General features: G+C 48.8%; 1 protein-coding gene across 1 annotated transcript in view; it reads left to right on the plus strand.

The window, feature by feature from the left end:
* The window catches only part of DKK3 (dickkopf WNT signaling pathway inhibitor 3), a 51,011-nt gene that overhangs the window by 23,228 nt on the left and 5,749 nt on the right, over positions 1 to 22,034 (plus strand). The window lies entirely within an intron of this gene.

The raw sequence follows: 22,034 nt of genomic DNA on the forward strand, positions 1-22,034 counted from the left end.
CAAAATGCAGAAATCACCGGTCTTCTGTGTCCTTCGCGCTGGGAGTTGGAGACTGCAGCTGTTCCTATTCGGCCATCTTGCTCCGCCCCCCGAGTTGTATTTTGAATGATGTCTAGGAATTCTTAGTTGTGGGGAAGAAGGATATTCCTTGAAAAAGTATTTCTTCTTCAAAGTCAAGGAGACATGTGGAAATAAGAATATGTTGCAGGAACACTAAAGAATTTAGAATGCCAGAGCTGGAGATGTGCTTGGGGGAGCAGAAGATGAAGCTGGGGAGAGGCAGGGATGAGTTCAGGCAGGCCTTCAAGAGCCATGCCAAGGAGTTAGGAATACATGCTGAGTTAGGAACATATCCTGCATCTGCAATACTTTACCATGCCCTGTGCTATGTACTGTAATGAGCCTTCATGCAGTCCCTAGAGGAAAGAGCCAGGAAGACATGGTTTGGAAGACAGACATTAGTGGGGATGGAGCTTTGCTTAATCCTGCTGAAACTGAAGGCTTGAGCCCCTTTGGGCTCCAAAGCCTGTACCCTGCAAAAAACCTGGCTTCCGGCCTTGAAATCTGGAAACTGTTACTTAGAAATGGAGCACTCTGCTTTTGCTTGGTGCCAGTAGTCAGGCCAGATAAGTGACAGTGATTGAACTTGCAATCTCATTAGGTTGATGGTGTTGGCTGCAGAACAAGCTGATTTCTGTGGTCTCTGAGTAGCCTGGGCATGTTGGGCCCAACAGCTCCTCCATGCAGGTGTGTGGCTGTCCACTGCTCTCAGGACCTGGGGATCCTTCCAGACCATCCTGGATAACCTTCACCATAGGGTCTTTGTATCCTGACTGCCAAATATAAAGAAGGCCCTGTCCTTCTTTACCTGTTGGCATCATTCCAAAAAACTCATTGAGTCCATTTTGTTTTGTTTTTAAAATAACATCAAGGGCTACAACATTTCCTGTACTCCCTTATTTAGTCGGACACTGTGCCAGGGATCTGACTTGCATTCCTTCACATGATCCACATGACAATGATACAAGACAGACACCCAGCTGACCCCATTTTACAGATGAAGTAACTGAGGCTCAGAGAAAATTATAAAACAGAACTTGTAGGTGGCTGAGCAGGACTAAAAAGGAGAAATAAAATGAAACACTTAGGTCTTGTTGATTCCAAAACTTCCAAGACTCGTGTTCTTAATGGAACATATAAAAATTGTGATGAAATGTATGTAATATAAAATTACCATCTTAACAATGTTTATGCATATAATTCAGCAGTGTTAATGAGATGCTATACCCATTAAACAATGCCTGCCTCCTCCAATCCCCTGGCAACCTCCATTCTTCTTTCTGTCTCTATGATTCTGACCACTCAAGGTACCTCATATGAGTGGAATCATACTGTATTTGTATTTTTGTGACTGGTGAATTTCACTTAGTATAATGTCGTCAGGGTTCATCCCTGTTGTAGCAAGTATCAGAATCTCATTCCTTTTTAAGGCTGAATGATAATACATTGCGTGTGTATATACATAGCACACCATGTTTTGTCTCTCCCTTCATTTGTCAATGCACCTTTGGGTTGCTTCCACCTTTTGGCTATTGTGAATAATGCTGCTATGAACACAGGTATGCAGATATCTCTTTGATACTCTTTCATATCAAATCCTTACAATTCTTTTGGATATATACCCAGAAGTGGAATTGCTAGATCATATGGTCATTCTATGTTTAATGTTCTGAGGAACCAGCATACTGTTTTCCATAGTGACTGCGCCATTTTGCATTCCCACCAGCAGGGCACAAAGTAGAAGTTTTTTTTCAACCTGTCAGTCTTCATGACTATAGGCACTAGAGGACATAAGTGCCCAATGTGAGCTGAAGGACTGTCTCAAAATTCCTGGCCCCTGCTGCCCTTGGATAAGGCAGTGCCTTCCCCAACTCTGCTTCCAGCAGTTGCCACTGCAGTGTGGCAGCCATAGTCTCAGGGAGTGTTTTTAAAGCTTAGCTGATGCCACTGACCTGAGTTTCTCACCCCTCACCCTGGTATATAGCCAACATGCTGAAAACTTCCCCTAGGCCTGGGCGTATGCAGGCTCAGGCTGCATCTTGGAGATTGTGGGGATCCAGAGATGTGATTTCCTTGACCATTCAGGAATTAACACCCACTCCACACCCTCAGTTATGAGCCCCACCCTCACCTTCTCCATGTTGTCCTCAAAGACTCCCCAGAGGCATGAGGGGCCTCCCACTTCCCTGTAAAGGGGCTCCAGACTCCCAAGAGGTCCATGGGGGACTCAGGCCTCCAAGGAGGTTTTGTGGTGATGATGGTTGTTTATTAATTCTCACCGGTGGTAGTGAGGGCTTCCTGGGAGGTAGGCCAGGGGACAGTGCCAACAGAGGCCCCGGTCATGCCATCTCCTCTTTCAGGGTCAGAGCCAGGAGCAGTGGAAGGGAACTGGGTCAGGATGGGAAGTGGGGAATGCAAAAGGACATGTTTAATGCTCCCAGGGAATTCACAGTCATGCCCCCAAATCTAATAAATGAACTGCTCTCTCAAATCAGGCAGGAAACCTCTACTCTTGGTCACATCTCCAGCAGACTGTGGGAAAAATGATGGATGGAGATTGAGTCATCTAAATGTTTGCTCAGATCTCATTGCTTGGTCTACTGTCAGTTTCATTTCTCACCTCCACCTCCTGGAAGAGAAAGAATAAACAAGATATTTGGGTACGTTTTAGGGGAACATAGTGTGGTAGAATTTGGAATCCAAACTGCTGCAAGTTGAAATCCCTGCTTCTGGGGCAATTTCCCTCATGGCTGTGAGCATTGGTTCCTGCTCTGTGAAAGGAGGATTTAATGACTGCTCGAGGAGGGTGTTTTACAAGTAGGAGGCAATGTCTGGAAAACAGTGTTTAATAGATGCTGAATAAGTGTGAATTCTCCTTTCTGACCTAATTTCCTGGACCCCTTGTGGCAGGAAGCAGTAGTTTACTGAATATGAGTGTGATAAATCAGTAAATATGTTTATTTTATTGTAAGGTTGCTGTTGCTTTGAAACAGTAACTGAGAAGTCTTCTGAAAGGTGATGGTGGCTAAGGTGCTAGACCAAACAGATGAAAAAGCTATTTGTGTAAAGACAGGCCTCATGCCAAAGATAAAGTAAAACAGTATTTCATTAAGTCACACAATTGTAAATGGTAGAATTCACAGGGTCCCCTTAACTCCTCTAAACCAGGAAGGAACACATGTGGCCATCCACTGCCATACTGCACCTCCAGGCACATGGCAGACATTGCTAATCAATCGCAGAGTTGTTTCCTTATGCGCCCAGATAATCTCAGCACTTGAGGCAGCACAGCACTTCAAGCAGCAACTGACAGTTGGAAAAGGACTATCCTTGAAACCTATTTTCCACCACTGCTTCAGACCAAACCTCCCATTTTGCAGATGAGAAAACAGAGATGGGGGATATAATTTTCTCCAAATCATGCAGCCATTCAGATCTGGAACCTTATTTCCAGTTCAGTTCAGCTTTTACTGCATGGTGGACCTGGAATTTCCTTTTTCAAGAAGCAGGGTCTTGGTGCCCTTGTTTTTGTCATATCTCAAAAAATTAATAATTGAGAGGATGGGCCACCTAACGCTGAGAAAGATGGTGAAGACCGGCCGGGAAAGGGTGTTCTCAGGCCCAGGGAAAAAATGTAGAAGTTCATAAAGAATTGTCTAAAGACTGAGCTTGGGAAGGCAGTGACTTTACCTGTCGTGTGTCATCTCTGTATCCCTATGTCTGTGCTGGACATGGATAGGCATTGAGTAGTTGAATACATACTTAGTAGATGAAAGCTGTGTGACCTTGGTGCAAATTGGGGAATAGAAACAGAAGTAAAAGTCCTTGAAAATAAGATTCTGTAAAGAGCTGTAAGTATGTAAATGAGTTTGATTTGTTTAAAAAAATGAACCTCTGTTTTTCTTGCCTTTGTTCACTCATCTACATTATTGGACACCTACTGTTTGTTGGGCTGTATACCCAGTGTTTTACATGTTTTATTTTCTAATTCTTAAAACACTATGGAGTAGATATAATATTATTTTATAGATGAGGACACTGGAGTTTAAAGAAGTTAAATTCCAAAAGTCATGGCAGATGGTAAAATGGTAGAACTGGAGTATGAACCCAGATGTAAATTTTGGCCATTTCAATAAAAAGATATATTTCTGATAAAGTCATGATGGTTTGCGGCCATAATGTTGGGTTGTTTTGATCCCCAACCTTCCATTCCCGAGTTACAGCTTGTGTCACTGAGTCATTGAGCTCAAGAGTCATTGAGCCTCTCCCCCTTCCAAAGGCCTCAGTTGGAAAACCAACATCACAAAGGACCACTGTATGGTTTTCCCCTCCTAGGGATGGCAGAGCCCCTTGGGCTCAGGGGAGAAGATATCAGTGGAAGATGATTAGGAAACTGTGGAATCTCACACCCACTTCCCTTTGTTCTCACCACTGATGGGGTGTCAGACTTGCTGCTGCTGAAAAGGAACATTCTAAACCAGGAGAGGGGCATTTTAAGTGGGTGGCATGCTTCCGTGTCTGAAGAGATTGGCCATTGACACATTTCAGTGATGTGATGTGGAAAATACAGCCACAGGGAAAACAGCTTGAATTTTCCATAGTCTCATAATTCAAGCCCTCCCAGAAAGGAGGCAGAAACAAAAGAGTAGTGGCTAGGATAGAAAAACACCCTGGATTGAAGATGGCAGAGGGGCCTGCCCACTAGGCCAGGGGTCCCCAGGTGGCTGGGATGGGCAGAGGCCAGCAGATTCTGTCCTTCTCATGCCTGGCAAGCAGAAGAACTTAGGCTCAGCCCCACGTGCATGAGATTCCTAGCAGCCTTTACTTTTTCCATTGTTTCCAGGATCCTCCTTTTTTGATTCAATCTGTGGCGACCTCTCTGTGTACAGAGAGAACACACATCCTGTAGCAGAAAGTTCAAATCAAAGGCCAGAAGTCATACTCAGTGCCTGCTTTGTACAGAGCTGCTCTCCTCTCCCTGCACCCCTATGGTTTTGCTGGGATTTGGAAGGTGAGAGGAAGGAAAGAGAAGAAACATTCATTAAGTACATACATTAAGATGCTGTGTGACCATTTCATATGAGCTATTTTCCTTCACTCTTACCAAACCCACCTACAGCATGGTGTACTAGCCCTGAGTTAAAGATAAGGAGTGAAAAGCTCAGAGTGACTTGCCAAGGTCACCCAGCTAGTCAGTGGCAGAGTTGGGATTTATAATTATTTCCAGATAATCTGTCTTACTCCAAAGCCTCGACTCCTTCTAGTACATTGAACACTGCCTTGCAAAATGATCAGATGGTGGGAAGGTCACTAATAGTAACAGAATGTCTGGTACCTGCCATGAAATGTGGTCATACTTATCACCCTTAATCTTTCTGACAACATAGCTTGTTAGGTTTTATCATGCCCATTTTACAGATGAGGAAACTGCAACCCAGTGAAGTTAAATGACTTACCCAGGCTTGCCCAGCAAGAACTGAGGAAGACAGCAGGCTTTGGGAGCTCACTGTACAGGGAATTGGTCATTTTAGAGCCTTTTGTCTGAGTCTTGGTTTGAAGAGACGGGGCAGCCCTGGTGGTGTGGCTGGGCTCCTTGGTGCTGGAGCACAAAGGAATCTCCTAGCTCCAGCCAGAAGAAGCACCAAGGCCATTATGAGGATGGGTGGCTCCAGGGTGTCTGGAATAGGAAGCTTGGGTGTGCCTAGACCCCCTTCCCTAGACCATCTGCACATGGCCTCCTCCTTGGAGCTGAAACTTTCCATGTTTCTTGCCATCCCACAAAAGTGAAGCAAGATTTGACATGGCCTTTTGTGAGCAAAATGAGGTCAAAGCATATGTTTTTCCACCACTGAAACAAATTAAAGTTTTTCCCAGGCTCATTAGCATAAATGGTTTAACTTGAAAAGTTAAAAAATTCTGGGAGACCCCTTTCCATCCTCACTGTGGAAGAACTTTGTGGGTAGGGTTGGAGACGAAAGAAAGAATAATTCCGCAGGGCAGGGAAGAGGCTGGAAGGCAGAAGATTGGACGCTCCTTAGAGGCTCGGCAGGGAATGCCAGGTGCGGTCCCCCACCCAGCAGCCCTTCCAGGGGACTGGGGAAGTGACTTTTTTTCTGCCCAGGGAAAACAAACTGGTTTCTGTTTTTGTTCTGCTTTAGATTTTCTTCACCTTTTCCTTTTTTTTTTTTTTTAAGGGAATTGAACGAATTCTTTGAGTTGTATTTATAAAGAGGGCAATGGATTAGGGGCACTGAAGCAGTGGTTCTTCACCTTGGGCATATGGCAGAATTATTTTCTTAATCTGGATACAACTCATGGGAAAAGTAATGCGTTTTTATTTTCACTTACTTTTAAATTAAATTGAGCACTTCCTTTAATCTGAAATGTAGACAACAAACCACAGTATTATTAGCAGTATTTCGTACCAGTAGCAATCACAAATATTTTTATTTTCTCTTACTGTTGTTATACATATCTTAAAATAGCATTTATGCTCAGCACTTAGAGATGAAGAGAGTTGTCAGAGTTGCCGATAGGTCTTGCAATCTAGTGTATTCATAAGAAGCCCACAAAATACTGTCTCTCAAAATATTCTAATAACTCGATTTCAATGCAACCATTTTTCTTTGTAATCCTGTGTGTTTACCTTTTTTCATCTAACTCTGTTGTTCTGAGAACAGGAAAACAGGCTTCATCTAAGTGTTAAAGGGGTTCCTAGGACAACAAAAAGTTAAGACCCCTTATTTTTAAAAGGCCAGTGTCCACACTGAGGCCTCCTAGTCACTCCTAGTCACAGATACAGATATGGCCTAGTGGGCAGCAGGGAAGCTGTAGAAGGATCTGTCTGTTGCCTTCATTGGAGTGACATCCCCACCATCGTAGATAAGACTTAACCCTGAGGTTCCTCGAGTCACGCCAGCCTCCCCATTCAGGTGGTTTGAATCCTAAAGACTACGAAGAGCCATTTTCAAGAAACTGAAGATTGAGAAGATTCTGATTACCAGTGTTGTTGGGTGGGTGGGGGGGTCTTGAAAACACTGGGCCTGGGCTCAGTCTCAGATGTAGGAGTGCCCAACTCATCCTGGGGATCTCCCACATGGACCGTTTGACACCAGGGTAGCCCAGATAGGGGCCTGCACTGACTCCTGCTGCTCACAACTGCAGCCAAGGCTGATCTTCAGTGGAGAAGGCCCCTGGCCCGTGGCCGCAGCTTGGCAGCCTGAACTGCTGCGTGAAGCATCCTCTGACTCCCTTCTCCCTCTGCGGCCTGTCTTACCCATGGTGTAGCTGGAGGATGCAGACATGACATCCAGTGGAGATTTGTGATGTCAGGAGGGATTACAGGCCACAGCCCCCGGAACTTTGTTCTTCCTGAGAGATTTCACCTGCCCCATGGAAGGCTCCAGCCCTAGGCCTTTGGGATGGACAGAGAAAATACAAAAGATGATGCAGTTTTCATCACCTCCCAGTTCTCTCAAGGACATGTGCCTAGGGACTATGTCTCAGAAGCACTGTCTCCTGAGGAACCAGCTCTTGCATAGGCACTATCTCCAAGTGCTGAGAGTGTGGAGGGACTTGGCACATTTATTACTTCCTTCCCAAGGCAAAGGAAAACCAAATTTAAGAGACTGAGCTAGGCCAAGTCAGCTCACTGACTCATCTAAAAAGAGCAAACAAGAAACCAACTGAGTCAGTCTGGAGAAACTCTATCCATCCCCAAGGGCAGGGGGAGTGTCCTGAATGTGATCAAAATGAGGCTGGGCAGTGAGGACACTCTCAGAGCCTGCTTGGCTTTCTGTAATTACCGAAAAGCAGAAGCATGTACTTCCACCCTGTCCCTGAATCCTGCCCAATTCCTAGCCCTCATCTCCTGCATCATTCCTTCCCTTGCATGAATGAAGGAATAGCACAACCAATCCTGTGAACACTCCCAGGCTTAACTGGGTGCAGGTAAATCGTGAGACTCACTCTAAACTTAATCCCATTAATTGCCGTGTTTGAGAGAAAGGGGATTTCATTAGGGCCTCCAGAGGAGTTTTCTGAGGAAAGAGACACAAACTCTGGCCACCCAGGAGGCCCTGCCTGGACCCTGCCCACCATGGTTGTGTCGGGACATCATCCTCACTTGTGGCCTGAGGACTGGCCATGGTCTCCCTGGCCCATGGAAGTGAGAAGGCCCAGAGCCCTGTGGTCACGGCAGGGCACTGCTCCCCCCCATGGCTCAACACTATTAGCCTGGGGCAGATGTCAGCTCTGAGGGGTCCACCAATTCTGGTATGTCCCAAAAAGTGGCTGACACTGGAGACAAGGAGATGCAGGATACGGTTGAAGCTGTGAGCCAGAGTGCTATTTGCACCCCGAAGCCAGAAAAGGAGGAAAAGGTGATGGAGATTTGTGGAGGTAGCTGAGTGTGTGGAGAGGCTGGGATAGAGCAGGTGCTACCCTTCAGACAGCGCCATGTGGAAGCTGGTGGGACATGTTTCTGCTAACTTGCCAACTCCTAGGAGACCTAGCATGTCACCCAGACCCTTTACCCAGCAGGGCCTGTCATCTCCCCTAGGAGGGCTTGTTACGATTCCCCAGATCTCTCTCCTCCAGCATTTCTTCCAGGAGGGCTGTCCCCACGCCTCTGACACATCATGGTCAGGGGCCCCCGTGACTCCTCCAGTGACCCTGGAGCACCCACAACACTCCCCAGAGGCAGCTCCAGATGTCTTGCTGTTCATTGCCCTGAACACTTATTTTAAAAAAGAGGCCCTCACCATGGACTTTCAGCATCACAGGGCGCAAGGCTGGGAATGGGGGTGGTCCTTTACTCAGAGACCAACTAGGACCCTGGGGAGCACCTGCAGCAGCTGATCCAGAGACCAGGACATCCACATGGACAGATAGCTTATAAAAAGTCCTCGGGTTCATAGGAATGCAAGCTCTGCTGGGGGCGGGGAGCTGCTAGCCATGGATGATAATATCAAACCCGTTTGGCCTGGAGAGCAACCAAGAAGGCCCAGGGGTCCTAGCCAAGGCCAGGCAGGGGCAAACTGGAGATGGAAAAGTTGCTGACATCAGCTATGGAGCTGTAAAGTGGAGGGACAGAGAGAAGGATAAGACAGGGATATGAGACAGGCCTCTTTTCTGTAGATGACTATGTGATTGCTGAGAGCACAAACCCCACCATGATTTTGCTTCTGGTTAGCCTTGCTGCAGGGGAGCAGCACCCCCACCCAGCCCCATGGGCAACGGTGATACCTGCCGAGCCCTGAGATCATCACCTTCAAAGTGCCCAGCAGGAAGACTGGCAAGGCAGAAGGTGAGTTTGGATGCACCGTGTTCTGGGCATCTGCTACCCAAACCTAGTGATAAAAAACAACCATTTATTATGTTCCTGCATTCTGTGGGTTAGGAACTTGGACAAGTACCATGGGGATGTTTGTCTCTGCTCTGTAATGCCTGAGACCTCTGACTTGAAGCCAGGGAGACTCAATGACCAGCGCTGGAGACATCCAGAGGCTCTTTTCACCCAAGCTCCTGGCTGTTGCCTGTGCTGTTGGCCCCCCCATGCAGCCTGGACTTCCTCACAACATGGTGGCCTGGTTCAAAGGGCAGGCACCTGACGAGGGAAAGAGCCAAGTGGAAGCTGTGTTGCCTCTTAGAACCCAGCCTTGAAGTTATGCAGCATGACTTCCTCCATAGTCAGTTCATTAGAAGTGAGTTGTTAGAGCCAAGTGCTCTGCTAGGATAAGGACAGTATGATTGAGGAGCTGGTATGCTGCCTTCCAACCCCCTACTATTTTCTGTTTCTAGAAGCAATCCCTTGATCAAAGAAGCTATGAGTGTTCTAGGTGGAGAAGAGGCCAGTGATTTCAGTGCAGGTCTTGGGGGCTTTAGGGACTGAGCCATTTCCCTCCTTGGGTTGCCTGGAGACACCAGTGATCAACCAGCCATGGGTCACCTGGACAGGGCCACCCCTCAGAGAGAAAAACCAACTGTGGGCACGTCCAGCCCTCCCAGCTGAATCTTGGCTTTCCCAGTATGAGTCTTGGCATGTCTTATAACCACCTGTTGGTCCTTGAACCCTAAACTATTCCTCCCCTTGTCACCCCACCCCTGAGTACCCAACTGGGGTGGGTACTCAGGGCTGGGGAGCACCCAGGAGAGAGGCGCTAGCTGCCCAGTGGGAGAGTCAGCTGCCCAGGGAAGGCTTCCTTGAGAAGGAGACATCTGTGCTGCTCCCTAAAGATTAATTGACAGATAAGGGAGGTAAGGGCATTCTAAAAGCATGGGCCACAAATCTGGGTCCTAGGGAGGTCAGAAAAATCAGGCTGGAAAACAGGTTGGGAGCTGACTGTTAAGAGCTTTGTATACCTTGCAGTTTGGACTCCAGGTCATGGTTGCTGGAGAAGGTGGAGAGACAGTCAGTTGTGAGGTAGAATGTGCTCAGGGTGACAGTCTTATGGGAACTCATGACCTTGGTCAATTTGCTACGGTCCAGAACCCATAAGCTCTGCAGATTGAGAGACCAGACCTGCTCAGCAATCTTGCTAACTAAATCCCCACCTCACTAATGTGTAAACCAAAAGCACAGGTTATTAATTTGCAGGGGTGAGGAACATCTCATTCCAGTGGCAGGAAAGTGGGGACTTCCACCCAGGATACCCCTTATGTGGTGTCAGCGTCCTGGGGGACAAGTTTGGTTTTCTGTAGGTTGCTGGGTGAGTGAGAATTAAAGCCAAGGGAGCTTGAGATCGCTGAAGGGACGTCATGGGTTCCAGGGTGCCTGGTGCAATCAGAGCAGAGAGCTGCCACAGAGCTCCAGGCCTCCCTCTCCCCGGGTCACTGGGGACACACCTTTTGTTCACTCCCTCTCTCCTTGTCACATTATTTTATGATGCTAGAATCACAGATGCGGGCTGACTATTCCCAGGGCCTGCAAGGCAGGTTGTCTCCTCTGATTATGTGTTGATTGAATTTGTGCAACCCTTAGCCTTCTCCAGGGCCCCTCGGCTGGAGCAGCTTTCTGAACAATTATGATCAATGATGTGCATAATCAAGTTTGTGTTTTAGGCAGATAACTGGGGCTGCAGAAAGGAGTCTGGTGGAGAGGGAGGCAGGCTGGTGACTGGATGCTGGCCTCCTTGCTGCCACATTGTGCAGAGGATGAGGTAGGACTGGTGGGAGCATCTGTGAGGGTAGCAAAGGCCGTTCCCTGCCTGGAAGGAAACCCCAGGACAGTGAGCCCCAAACCACCAGAGCCCCTCTCCACCAATTTCCTGGCCTTAGCAGGAGCTGGGCAGGAATAGAGACTTCTCAGGAGGGTAGAGTTAGGAGTGAAGCCAGCTTCCTTTCTCTCTGGCACTCATCTCCTGGGATCCATATCCAGATTCAGTTCCTGAGAACCTGGTGAGAACTTGGCTACCCACCTGTGACCGGAAGCATTTCTCTCCGAGTCACATGGGGGACTTCACACGGACCTGTGCTGGCTCTCCTGTGCTGCATCCAGACACTGTAGGCCCTGCGGGGTTTGCAGCCTGGAGTTTGCAGCAGCTGAAAGGCCTGTGGGCCCTGAGCATATACAGCAGCAGCTGCGAGGGGCTGCTCCTGCCAAGGCTTCCCCGCCCAGCCTCCATTTCCTGACACAAGGGTCAGACAGTTGGAGCTTCCTGTGGGTTGGGGAACAGAGGCCAAGGCCCCTGAGTGGATGGGAAAAATTAGGCTGGGGAGAGTCTGAGGTGTTCACTGTCATGATTTGTGCCTTTCCTTGTGTCAGTGAACCTGTTCCCCACCTCTGTAGCTGCTCTTATTACCTTGGGATACTCAACCTGGCCATCTTTTTGGATCCTGGCCCCCATGTGCTGCCTGACCTAGCAGGAGAGCCAGCTGCTGCTTCACATCCCGGCTCCAGCACTCACTAGCTGTGTGACTTCGGCAAGTTACTCAGCCTTTCTGTCCCTCAGTTTCCTCGTCTGTAAAACAGGAATAGTAACAGTCCTCTCTCAGTGGATTATTTGGAGATCACATGAGTTAATGCTTAGGATGCAGGATAGCTCTGGGAATAATATCTAGGAAGCAATATAAATGTTGGCCATTATGGCTATGATTGTTTCATGACAACCCCTATCATCACACAGAATCCAGAGGCCTTTTCTCCAAGTACGGAAGCTGCACCTGAGCATGGTTGCTCATACCTGTAATCCCATCACTCTGGGAGGCCAAGGTGGGAGGATCACTTGAAGCCAGGAGTTCAAGGCCAGCTTGGGCAACATAGAGACCCCATCTCTACAAAAAATAAAAATAAAAACAAAACCAAACAAAATGTTAAAAAAAAGAAGAAGAAAGAAGAGGAAGAAGAAGAAGAAGAAGAAGAAGAAGAAGAAGAAGAAGGAGAAGGAGAAGGAGAAGGAGAAGGAGAAGGAGGAGAGGAGGAGGAGGAGGAGGAGGAGGAGGGGGAGAAAGAGGAAGAAGAGGAAGAGGAAGAGAAGAGAAAAGAAGAAAAAAGAAAAGAAGAAAGAAGGAAGAAGAAGAAAGAAGAAAAGAAAGAAGAAAGAAGAAGAAGAAAAGCTGCACATGCTCACAGAGCCCCTGAAGCATAGGCCAGAATCTGGGTTGGTGAGTGGGTAGGGGGAGGAAGGCTTCCTGGCCTCCTCCCTGGAGTGCTGTGTCGTCTGCTCCTGTCTGGGTTCAGGAGCAGGCACCCCGATGTCCTTGTTTTCTTATCTTCGTGGATGTCTTTGAGGCCACCTCTCTTTCTGTGGCCACCAGCCCCTCCTTCTCAACCTTCTCCTGCTCAAGGCCAACCCCACTCTCTCTCTTCCAAGAAATGCACCTGTTAAATCTTCACATTGATCTGCTTGGCACATAAAATACAAGACACCCTATAGAATACCAAAATAATTTTTGGTATGAGTCTGTCCCGTGTAATAATTGGGGCATACTATATGAAAATACTATTCATTGTTTATCTGAGATTCAGCTATGGCTGGGCATCTTGTAATTTTATTTGCTAAATCTGGCAAATAAAATTTAGCTAAATAAAATGTATTTGCTAAATTTGACTAAATCTCCTTTAATCTGTCCAATAACCTCATGAGGTTCCCCACTTTGAGGCCCCTAAACGAAGAGGTCCCATGCAAGTGGAATAAGGAGCCACTGAGGAGGCAGCGGGTCTGGGAGACCTGGAAGTGCTGCTGGACTTGTCAGTGTATTTGGGCCTGAAATGCCCGTCAGCCTCCTGATCTTCTGCATGTGGAGTGCCAATTGTGGACTCGGTGTGTCTGGGGAAGGATAGACCCAGGTCAGGCTCAGTCGCTCCACCCACACAGCGTGTCTTTGGATAGGTGGTGGGGGCTGTGCAGACCCTAAGTCCCTGGAGAAGTGTTGAGGGGAGTGGGTAGAGAGGGCTCTCCCCACAGCTGCCAACCCAGGCGAGATGACAGGCACTCAGATGAGTAGAGACAAGCCGCTTCCCTTGGAGTTAAATATGCATCTGGCTTCTCCAGAGGAAATGCCACTCAGACTGAAAGAATGTTGGGAGGCTCTGTGTGTGGAGGGCTGGCTCTCGGTGGCCTGGCAGCAGGACAAGATTCCTGGAGGAGGGAACAAGCTTTTCCAGGGACCAGCAAAGAGAGGAGGCTCCCAGAGGAGCCCCAGAGGTAGGAGCTGTATATATTGGAAGGGGAAGAGGGAGGATAGGAGGAGAGAGAGAACTCCAGGACTATTTCCTGAATGAGCAAGGCATGACAGGCACTAAAGGGTTGGGAGCAGTGTTCTCCACTGGGGTGCCAAGCTCTGCTCGGGGTGCATTTTCCTCTTTCCTAGGCTGTGTGACTTAGGGAAGAAAATTAGTGGGAGCAGCCCCAGGCGAGCCAGGCCTTTGCAGACATTAGCGCTTCAGAATAATAATAGCTGGCACTGAGGGGCTCCTGGCTCCTGCCTGGGTTTTTCCACAGGGCAGTCTCTGCAGTGGGTCAGGCTCGAGCCCCTCAGTGAGGTTTGCAGCCCCCACCTCCTGAGCTGGCTGAGAGTTTCCGGTGTAGCATCCAGGAAAGACTGGAGGCGCCCTGTTGTGTTCCAGACAAATGTGCATCTTACAGGCTTCTGTGACTGGCCTGGTTTTAAGGTCAAAAAAGGACTCTCAGGAATGGGGAAAGCCTGACTTGGGAATCCTGTAGGATAAAAGGGAGGCTGCCTGCTGCTCTTCCTCAGGGCACTGTTCCTAATCCTGCAGTCACCTTGTGCCAGGGCCAGCCTTGTGGACCCTGCCCTCCTGCAGCAGGCACAACTGGCAGTACTCCACCTCCCTGAGAGTTCCAGAGCTCCCTCCTGCCTCACACTGCCACCTCCTGCCTCACACTGCCACCTCCTGCCTCACACTGTCACCTCCTGCCTCACACTACCACCTCCTGCCCCCTGGCTGGGGGCCCGACCCAGCCCACCCACTCCCAGAGAGAGCACCATGGAGCACTGGGTTGCAGTTGAGCAGAAGTTGGCTTGAGTGCAGCTCTGCCACTTCTTCTGATTTTGGCAAGTGACTTCATTGTACTGTCTCAGTTTCCTCATCTGTCAAATGGGGCTTCTCTTGCTTACTTTGGAAGACAGGATAGTGTGCGGATGAGCTGAAGCGATGGATGCCCGGGGGCCTAGCCCCCAGGGGTGATTGAATTGTGTCTATTTTTTCTTGTCCCTTGCAGTCTCCTTGTCCTTGTTGGTAGCTGGCCCATCCTGGGCCCTCTGTTGGTTCCATTACAACTGTCCTCCTTCTTCTTGTCTTCCCCTCCAGAACAGAGGGCTCTAGGATGAAGCAGAAAGTTGTGCTATTGGTAATGGGCAGGGCACTGACTCAAGCCTGATGTTCTGGGCCTTTTCAGTAGAAATGTATTCATTAAAAAATGGACCCATTGGCCCACACTTAAGCTCAGGAGAGGCCATCCTTTGAGCTCCTGCCGTGAGTTAAGCACTGCAAATAGAGATCTACTCTAGGGGTAGAGTGAGTGGAGGCCACTAAGCACTATGCATCTGTTATCTCCTTAATCTGTCCAGTAACCTCACGAGGTTCCCTGCTTTACAGATAAGACCCAGAGAGACTCAGTAATTAGGCCAAGATCACCTAGCTTGTAAGTGAACGTGTATTAGAACCCAGGCGTGTGTGCAAAAAGCCTGTCTCAGCCCTACATGGCCCCAGATACACTTGTGCCATATGGTCTTGACTTGTGACCGAGCAGTACGGCAAGTACAGTGACAGAACCTGTAGAGGGGAGTATGGGGGCCCAGTGGGGAGTGGGGAACTGTGCCTGGACTCTACCAGTGTTGGCACTGCAAGTCCTGCATCCCAGGATGCCCCTAGCCCTGGGTGAACCAGGACCTTGGCCACTTCACCCACACTGCTGGCTCTTTACCAGAGGACCACCTCTGCTCAGGAGGATGCCTGGGTCAAGCTGCTTCCCTACCCATGGGTTCTGGGAACAGTCCCACATCCAGAAGAGGATATTTGTTTGTCTCACAAATTATACCATCTGTTCATCCTGGGAGCCCTCAGGGCCTGGCATGACCATGCCACCCCCCAGGGTGCCAGGAAATGGTAATCCACAGATAACATGCCCCACCCAAACCTTCAGTGACCAGAATGTGTACGGGGCTGGGGCGCCAGAGCCTGGCTCAGCCAAGAGACCCTGTTCTGGTCCCTGTGGCTCAACATCCTTTGGAATGCACCGGTACCTCCCCACTGACCACCCCTCTGTCACCTTCTAGCAATAAGATGCTGAAGGTTTAGGAGCAGAGCTGACTGTGCATGGAAAATCTAAAACAGAGGAGATTGGGGCTGCTGGCTTGTGTGGAGGGAAGCCACATGTACTAGTTTGCTAGGGCTGCCATCACAAAGTACCCCAACCAGGATGACTTAGCAGAAATCTATTCTGTCACGGTTCTGGAGGCTGGAAGTCTGAAATCAAGATTTCAACAGGATTGTTTCCTTATGAGAGCTGTGAGGGAAAGATGTGTGCTCTTATGGATGTGTGTGTAAATTTGAGCTTTTCTTCCATCAACACCGTTGGGCTCTAAGGCTCTATGACCAGTGGTTCATCTACTCATCAGTTCATTATTTCTGTTATTTTTTATTTTTTCCAAGATGAGGTCTTACTGTCTCACCCAGGTGAGAGTGCAATGGTGCGATCTTGGCTCACTGCAACCTCCACCTCCCAGGCTCAAGCGATCCTCCTACCTCAGCCTCCCACATGGCTAGAATCACAGGTGCATGTCACCATGCCCAGCTAACTTTCTGTTATTCTTTTAGTGAATGGCAGCTGTGAGTCAAGCACATGCTGGGGTAATTAGAGTCAGAGACTGCTCCAGAACTCATGTTGAAATTCAATTGCCATTTTAACAGTATTAAGAGGTGAGACCCTTAAGGGTTATTTAGATCCTGAGGGCTTCACCCTCAGACATGGATTAATGCCATTATTGTGGGATTTGGTTTCTTATAAAAGGGCAAGTTTGGTCCCCTTTTCTCTTGCCTGTTTTGTGGCTTTTTCACCTTCTGCCAGGGGATGATGTAGCAAGAAGGCCCTCACCGGATGCTAGCTCCTCAATCTTGGACTTCCCAGCCTGCAGAACCATGAGCCAATAAATTTCTGTTCATTATAAATTACCCAGTCTCAGGTATTCTGCTATAGCAGTAAAAATGGACTAAGATGGTGACTGACCTCTTAGGGTGGCTGTGAGGATCTGAGAGGCATACTGTACTTAAAGCCTGAAGCATGTGCATGCAAATGGTTGGCACTCTCTAAACCTCCACTCTTGTCCTCTCCTCCTGCACAGTGTGCAGAGCTCTGAGGACAAGTGCATCCTATTGATGGAGGTCCTGAGCCTCCACTCTGCGTGCAGTTGACCCTCACTTCTTGCCCTGAAGATGTTCTCTCCAGAGCCATGAGCTTGAGAGGAGCTAGGGGAAGGCCCTGGCCCTGGAGGCATCTATCCCCAGCAGCCTCTTCCTTTGGGCCTCCAGTGAACAAGAATGTCTGGGATTCCAGAGAAGTGTGGGAAATCCAAGTGCCCGGCCACTATGAGGAGTGAGGTGCAGTAGCAGAAGCATCCCAAAGAAGCGGTGCCTCTGCGGGCCCCACACAGACCCTGGGAAAGCCTCTAGGGACTCGCTTGTTGTCTGCTCCCTCCTCCAATTTTGACTTCTGCTCTCTCAGAACCTCTCTCCTCTGATCAACTCTAAACTGGAAAATCGAAGACTCAGAATGACTCCTTTGCCATTTTCCACTATTTCATGACAGTGTCGAAGCACCGGGGCTGCTTCCAGCCCAACATTCCTGCCAAATCTATGCTGTGTTCCCGGTCAGCCCTCTCTCCCACCGGCTTCTGAGCTTTCTAAATATAGTTCCCTCCTCGGGACAACAAAGAAGCCATCCTCTGAATGACTGCATTCCCCATGGCCAGCTTCTGGGCTGTTTGTCAGATTTCCCCAGCAGGATGGGAGGGAGGAGTGGGGGCAAACAGGAGTGGCCAGGACTGGAGAGGAGCTGCTGAAGTCCATGCAGCAGGGTGCTGTCTTCCAGCCATATGACATTTGGGCCCAGACGCCCAGTGGCTGTGACCTTGACTGTGAGTTCCTGCCTTCTGCCTCTGGGGATGCATGAGGCCCAGGGCCCTGTCCTGGGCAGGTGCTACTAAGTTGTGACTGAAGAAGAGGAGAGAGAAATGGTGATCTCCCCAGCAGGAAATGAAAAGAGTCTGTTGGCTCCACTCCCATCAAGCTGGGTGACCTCTCGGCAGATTCTTTCCTTCAGTCTCAGTTTCCACATCTGTGAAGTGGGCATAAGGACTATGTCAGGGAGACTAGAGAGAAATTGTGCCAGGTGGCGGGCACTAGTGGTCCTGTCTGGCCAGGGCTCTGCGTGCATGTGATGGGTTGTAGGCGTAGCCTCTGAAGTGCTTTTTGGTGCGCCTTTCACTTTAGCCCGGTGCAGAATGGAGTCCCTCTTCCAGTCCCAGGGCTAAGAGCTAGAGGCCCTGCAAGGTACCCTGCCTTCCCTCCCAGGCCTCCTATTTCTGATCTCAGCTTCTCAGCCATCCAGAGCCCAGTTGGATGCCGAGGCCCCTTTAACACCTTGGCTCAAATGCGGACAGAACCCTTGAGCACAGCTAAGAGCAATTAGAATTATTGAAAAGAATAAAACCTGGATTTCTCAGCTCTGGGCCTGGCTGTGCTTGGAGGGCACTGACACATGTCCTCTCTACCCACCCACTCAGTTCTGCTAAGGGTAGAGGGCCTGACTTCCTCCTCAGGTCTAACAAACACCGGGAACGGTGGGGCCAGCCCCTACTGCTAGCGGTCCTTAGGAGAGACTCAATGCAAACAGCTTTACTGGATGGAGATCCTGGCCTTTGTACAACAAAAGGTCACTCTGCCCCGGGACTTGCCTGGGGTGGATATACAGGCCGCTGCCCACCTGTTTGACACCCTCAGGATGTAGGTAAATCGGGACTAGATGTTTGATCCCCAAGTGCTGACCAGGACAGAGATGTCAAGTTTTGGTGGATGCCTTAGGGCCCTGTTGATTTAGACCTTCCTTTCGGCTCACAAGCTGGTCCCCTGGTAGGGGTGCACCATGGCGGGATCAGGCATTAGATATGTGGAGGAGCAGATGCATTGCTATCTGTTGCTATGGCCACCGTTCACTGAGCATGAACTCCATGCAACAGCCCTGCAAAACAGCTCCTGCCTTCATCTTTGTTTTTAGTAGAGGTAGAATCAGCAGCCCAAGGTTTCACAGCTGTTAAGTGGCAAAACTAGGATTCAGTTTGTGCACCTTCGAGTCCCGAAGTTTCTAGTATGACCATAATTCTTAAAGAGTGTGTTCCTGCTGGGAATGGCAGTTGCACATCCAACCAGACTAGCTGGTGGGCTTGATGATAACAAAAGCCTCAAGCTTTCTTGAGGGGAATCATGCGGAACTAACCTACCAGTGCTCCTTGCTGATACCCCAAAGGAAACCAGGAGCTGTTTAGATTTTTCAAAAGTCTTTGGCAAAGTTCCATGCCAAAAATTTTTTTCCTTACCTAAAAAAACAATTAAGTTTGAAGGGAATGCTTTGTCATGCACAGGAGCCTGCTTAGGGAAAGGAAGATATTCCTAAGGATGAAAATACACTTGTCTTGATGGATAATTGTAAATCACAGGGTCTTACAGGAGTTGATGCTGGAAGAGTCTTAGCTCATATTTTTAATTAAAGATCTAGGAGAGGAAATGTATAGTGAAAATCCCAAGTCTACGAAGGCCTTTTGGGGGAATGAGAAGCCAAGTTAATGGAATGTATGTTTTTTGCACTAGTTCTCAAATCATTGTTAACGATCAGCATTTTGTTAGCCTGTTTGCCACAGTAAGATCCAAGTGCTTTCACCCACTCAGCACGGATTTATGGTGTGCCCATGATGTTCCAGGCACAGTGCTAGGCATAGGCATGAGTGTGGTGTTATTCTGCTTTACAAAAGCATATGGTTTCATCTTTTTCCTGCTTTTGTTTATGGTTCTAACCCTTGCTTGTTTTAGAAATCATTATGCAAAGAACAACTGCATTCTTTTTAATGTCTGCACGGAGGGATTTTTCTGTGAAATGACTGTACAATAATAAGTTCCCTCTTGTTGGACATTTCTGTTATTTCTGGATTATAAATAATATAACAATATAGCCTTAAATACCCTTGTTCTCAGATATTTACATATATGGACAAGTGTTTCTGAGGGTAGTCACCAGGAAAGGAAATTATTGGGTCAAAGGACATATACATTTAACTATTTCATAGATGCTGATGGATTGCCTGCAAAACAAAACAAAACAAAAAACCTTCAATTTTAATTACCCCAAAGCATTTGGCAATATCTATTTCCTGAAACTAACATTGAATATTTTATTAGTTTCCTATTGATGCTGTAACAAATTACCACACATTTACTGAATTAAAACAACACAAATTTATTATTTTCCAGTTCTGGAGGTCAGAAGTTCAACACAAGTCCCACTGGGCTAAAACCAAAGTGTGGGCAGGGCTGCATTCCTCTCTGGAGGCTCTAAGAGAGATTCTCTTCTTGACCCGTGGCCCCCTTCCATATTCACAGCCAGCGATGGCCAGTGGAGTGTTTGTGACATCTTGCATGATATCACTCTGACACTGACTCTTCCTCTATTCCCTTTTCCATTTTTAAAGTCCCTTGTGATTCCATCAGGTGCTCCTGGAAAATCCAGCGTGCACTCCCTAACCTTCAGGTCAGCTGATTAGCAGCCTGCATTCCCTCTGCCTCTAATTTCCCCTTCCTGTGTAACGTAACATACCCACAGGTTCCAGGGAATGGGATGTGAACATCTTTGGGGGTGCCATTATTCCTCCCACCATGGAGACATTCAGCCTTTCTAATTTTTCCATTCTAAGTGGAAAAAAATGATATTCTGCTCTTTTAAGTTGCATTTCTTCATTGATTTCATTGGTGAGGTTGAATGTCTTTCTATTTGAAGAGGCAAATTTCTGTTATTCTAAGTTGTCTGTTCATACTCTTTGTCTCCTTTACTACTGGGTTGCTCTTTCTCTCTCTCTCTTTTCAATTGAATTATGAATTTCTTAAGGTCAGAGGCCTCCTCACATTCACCTTTGTGTCCCCAGTCCCTCAAAATATAGCTGGTTCAGAGAAGGGATTCTGTGCCTCTTGGCCCTTCCTTTCTCCCAAATGTCATCCCTCCCACTCCATCTTGCCATTCTGCTTTGGAAAGAATGTCAGGAGGCTTCCGGCTGAACAGCCTGAGTTGTGTCTGTGCACAGGAGCGTGTGCTGGGCTGAGACAAAGCGCATCTGTGATTTGCTGTTAGCTCTGGGACTTCTCTGGCCATTGGGGTTCTGGCTCAGACTCAGTCCCTTCACTTGGGCTGCCATTCACCCTACTCAGAGCCTGGGTTTTCTTATCCGTAAAAACAGCGATGGTGTCGTGCCTGACATTTGAGGGGTGCTGGGAAAGTACCTGAAACAAAAGTATCAATACTTTGCAAGGGAGTGCCCTGGTTGCTGGGCCGCCAGCACTTGCAGTGTTGATCAAAGCAGCAGAGTCCCTGGAAGGGGACTGGAGGCAGCTGCCGGAGGTCCAGGCCTGCCCAGCCAGGCTCTTCCAGGTGGGGCTCCACACCTGCATTCAGGATGGGAGGATGCTCTGTGTGAGAGGGGGCAGCTGGTCCTTCCCTTCCTTGACCCTTTCAGAAGGTCTGCTGGGCCCCAGAATACCAGGCCTCAGGAGGGTCCTTCTCACCTCTGGCTGCTGCATGTGGAGCCCTGAACCCCCTTGGCCCCCTGGTGGAAAGAGACTGTCCAACCTGAACTAGTCACATTATCTTGGAGGGACTTCTCTGCCTCCGTTTCCCGTCTGGCAATATACAGAAGGCAGTCCCTACCTGCCGCCCGCTGGGAAGAGTCACTGAGGGAGATCAGGGCTGTCAAGCCTGATACCTCAAAAGGGCGATCAATGGCCATTCCTGTCATCACGTTCCCTCCTCCCCTGCCCTCCTTCCCCTGCTTTAAAGCTGCCGGTTCCTAGGCCTGAGCCTGACAGCAGGTCCAGGAGCTGAAGCAGCCCTGCTCCTGCCAGTGACCGGTGACCATGGCAGGCCACAGTGCCTTCAGCCATGCCTCCCTGCTCTGTGACTCAGGCCTTGGGATAGACAGATTCCCCCCACTCCCTCTCTCTCTATTTCTCCAGCCAGGCAGGGCTGGCAGCCACGAGGAGACAGCACCTGGGCTGGGAGGGCTGGAGTCCAGCCTCCTCTAATTCATTTCCAAGCTGGCAGCTGCCTTTGCCTCTTGCGGGGACCCTAGACCCAGGACCCTGAGGGTGCTCCCTGTGGGCAGGGCTGTGGCTTTGTGGCAGGGTCCCTGGTGATGCCCCCTTTGCTGCCTCCCAGTCTTCACAGTCAGCAGAGCCCTTGGCGCCTGGCTTCCAG

The sequence above is a fragment of the Colobus angolensis genome, unplaced genomic scaffold (assembly GCF_000951035.1).
Source record: "Colobus angolensis palliatus isolate OR3802 unplaced genomic scaffold, Cang.pa_1.0 Scaffold380, whole genome shotgun sequence".
Classification (NCBI taxonomy): Eukaryota; Metazoa; Chordata; class Mammalia; order Primates; family Cercopithecidae; genus Colobus; species Colobus angolensis.